This window comes from Marmota marmota, unplaced genomic scaffold (assembly GCF_001458135.2).
Source record: "Marmota marmota marmota unplaced genomic scaffold, marMar, whole genome shotgun sequence".
NCBI lineage: Eukaryota > Metazoa > Chordata > Mammalia > Rodentia > Sciuridae > Marmota > Marmota marmota.
In genome coordinates this window covers 40009108-40012923 of record NW_025999853.1, presented here as the reverse complement: position 1 = coordinate 40012923, position 3816 = coordinate 40009108, and the positions used below count along the sequence as shown (strand labels likewise).

The 3816-nt window shown below is 37.8% G+C and overlaps 1 protein-coding gene across 1 annotated transcript in view; it reads left to right on the top strand.

Annotated features, from left to right (window-relative positions):
• Nucleotides 1–3647: 3647 nt before the first annotated feature.
• Cand1 (cullin associated and neddylation dissociated 1) overlaps nucleotides 3648–3816 on the top strand; it is a 37628-nt gene continuing 37459 nt past the window's right edge. Inside the window, exon 1 of the mRNA XM_015483043.2 lies at nucleotides 3648–3816. This exon is cut by the window's right edge and continues 257 nt beyond it. The gene's annotated coding sequence lies outside the window, so the exon portion shown is untranslated.

The following is a 3816-nucleotide window of genomic DNA, read 5'->3' as shown; positions in this document are numbered from 1 at the left end:
AGCTACCTTGATTCTATATTCATGGTGAGTCTCTTTTTTTGCCTAAAATATAAGAACTTTGATATGAAATTTAATATTTTATCCACATGAATGTTCAAGATTAGGGGACATGTTTTGCTTATCTTTGTGTCCCCTTTATCTAATACAGTGTATAGCATAGTGTAGGTACTCAATATATATTTATGAACTAAGCTAAACTAATGATAAATGTTGGAGAACTTCCCAAAAGCTGGAAGGACACTGATTTTCTTGCTCTCTATTATTTCTCATCTAAGCCTTCTCTTCTGACCATTTACTAGAAAAAACAAAAACAAAAACAAAACTCTGAGTTTAGCTTTACCTAGATTTATTTTCTTTTCTATGTAATATTAATTTAGCCTAAATGAATCCTTAAAAGAAAGCATTCTCTGCTGTTTACTAACAAGCTATATTCATTGCAATACAAAATCAGATTTCCTTTTTTTAATATCTTTTAGTTGTAAATGGACACAATACTTTAAATTTTATTTATTTATTTATTTAATGTGGTGCTGAGGATCAAACCTAGGGCCTCATGCATGCTAGGCAAGCATTCCACCAATGAGCCACAATCCCAGCCCCCAAATTAGATTTTTATAAAATAAAATTAAATGCCACTAAAGTGCCTATTAAAATTTTGGTATTGGCTTTTTACTCAAAATAAGCAGAAGTTTAAAGATGGAAACTGCTCTTAGGGAACTTACATATTACTAATATAGTTTGTCTAAGACTCTAGAAATGGGAGGGGAAAGGCATTCCATATGGGTGAAACATTCTAGTGGAATAATTTAGGAAATGGGCTCTGAAGCAATACTGTCTTAGTTTCAACCCTGACTCCATCTTGTCAGTGGCCTGTTGTGTTACTTAATCTTTTTCTGCCTCTTATAAACCCTGAATCCATCTTTTCAGTGGCCTTTTGTGAGTTACTTAACTTTTTTCTGCCTCTTATACTTAAGGGATAGAAAACATCTATAAGATTCTGAGGATTTAACGAGTTAATACTATACTTGATCCATAAATACGTTCTTATTGAAGTTACAAATGATCACCTACTTAGAATGGCTACACATAATTTTCCAACTTTATAATGGTGTTAAAGCAATATGTATTCAGTCAAAACCATATTTTGAATTTTAATCTTTTCCCAGGCTAGCAATACATGGTAGAGGTGAGCCACAGCTCCCAGTCAGCCACACCATCACAAGGATAAAAAACTGATGCTTTACAGTGTACTGATACTAAATTATGATGTGCAGTAGGTTTGGTGTAGAAAATGAATTTTCACTTAAGATGGATTTATTGGTATGTAACCTCATCATACATTGAAGAACAACTGTATTACTATTATTATATACAAAGAATTGGAGCTAGGTCTTTGAAAGACTCAAAACAGTGGGAATAATTCCTATATTAGAAGAGTGACAAGTTAGAAACAAAAGGGTAAGGACAGATGAAGGAGGCCAATGAATTTCCAAATATTGAGATATTATTATGTTACTAATGAGCCACTAAACATTTTAAATAGGTTAAACAGTACAATTTTAACAATGTTTTGAATAACTTTGGGTATGTAAAATGACTTGGGAATAGGGAAAAATAAAAGACTGAAAGAATAGAATAATATTAATAGTAACTTTTATTAGATACTTTCTTGGAACTTTGTAAGATTTGCAAGAAACACTAATTTTAAATATTATTACTATGCTATAGGCAATGTGATCTATGGTGTATCTGATTTAACTCTTAAAACAACACTAAGGATAATACTCTGTTGAACTTCATCTTACTTATGAAAAAACTGAGAATCAAATTGAAATGAATTGCCACAGCTAGTAAATGGTACTAAACATGATTTATATTCAAGGTGTCTGACTTCAAATACTATAGTTCAGTTGGAAACTGATAAATGAAAAGATTTACACACAAAAAAAGACAAGCCATGATTTTGTGTCTTATTGGAAACAGGCTAAAAGAAAGGATTATCAGATAACTGAGCTTTCAAGCCTTGAGAGTCACACAAGAAAAATGACCTCTCTGTGTGTGCGTGTATTACATTAACTATTGTGGGAAAGTTGTTCAGAGCAAAAGGAAATTAATTGTGGCTAAAGTCCTCAAGGACACTTTGATGAAAAATGCCCTATTGTTGGCAAACTTGGGCAGAATGAAAGGAGGCATATGGCATTACTGGGCAGAAAAGAATATATATATGATATTAAAGTAAAAGAATAAATGGTGGTAGACATTAGTAATAAGGAGAAATTTAGATACTTGCTATAAGTTCAAATCACATTTCCATCTGTTTTATTAAACTGCTATTGTCTATAAATGTCTCTGACTTAGAAGATACTCAGTAATAATTTGGGGGAAAGAATGGTAAAGATATGTCAGATGGCTTTGGTTGGATTCGATGTATTTAGAAGTAAGACAACATTTAAAGGTTTATATTTAATAAATTATCAGAATGAGATTGAATTTTCCTTGTCTCTCACTTAACTCTTTCCAGACAGCTAGAACAGATAGCTCCAATCTTACTAAAAATTTTTAGGTGTTGATCCCTAGCTGGAAAAATTTATGTGAAAACTCCCAAATAGATTAAAAAAAAAAAAAAAAAAAAACCTTGGATAGTGAACAAAGATATTGCTTCTCTATGTATATGAGGGCACAATAAAATAAACAGCTGTAGGATCGTCAAATGCACAAAATCGAATGCAGAAGATAGTCTTTTAACATTCTAAAACGAGTGTCCCCCAATAAAATCGTCCGTAGCTGTATATTATTCTTACTAAGGTCCTGCGGCTTTAGAACTGGTTTTTTGATTCACGAAAGATGTGGGTCTAGCCAGAAGTGAGGCTCCGGGCCTTCGGATGGGTAAGGAAGCACCAATTGATCCGCAATGCGCTTGCCCAAACCGCAGCAGCCTAGCTCTGCAAACATCCCAAATGGGGGTGTGTGTGGGGGGGAGGTCTGTGTGGGAGGGGCGCGCGGAAGAAAACAAGAACCCAAGGCAGAAACGAAGAGCACGCTGATTGAAAGGTTGTATCCAGCACAGCAGCTTAGATCGCCTGCAAATCCCAGCATCCCCGCCTCCCACGGGAGCCAGTGAGGAAGAGACAAGTTCCTACAGCCAATCACATCCCAATGCAGCCTATCACCCTACTGAATTCTGGGACTTGTGGTTTTCACGTGGCAACACTACATCATGGTGGTTAAGGCTAAAAGCCACGCACGCGTCCGTATTAAAACGAGAGCTCCATTTTATGTCTTCTGTTGTTCTCTAAGCTAGTTCCCTATTATTATTACTCCCAGACCTTACACGTCTTAGGAGTCATAAACGTTTTCTGTCAATGTCATACGGAAGAAAACATTCAACCTATTTTCTGAAAACATATTTGTCCCACTAGTCTTCCGTCCATTAACCGTTGCCCTAGAGTCTCGCGAGAACAGCCCCGTTGAATCGTTGTCATGCCTCCTGAAGGCGGTTCATGCGAAGACTGACATTGGCTTCAGCCAACAGAATTGCCCTTTAACTAGCCCCTCCACAGCGTGCCTGAAGAGGCCTCGTGAACTCTGACCTCAGCTTTCCGTAGCGTCCCGCGTCTGCCACCCCCGCCCGCGGAGCGAAGGAGGCGGGTTTTGGCCTCTTGCCCTAGGGAGCGAGTGCGGAGGGAGTGGGAGCGAGACGGCCCGAGTGGAAGTGTCTGGCTTCCTCCCGTAGAGGCCCTGCTGTACGCCCCGCCGCCCATGTACGCCGCCGTCGTTAGGCCGGCCCCCTAACTCTGCTTCCCCCGGGACAGGCTC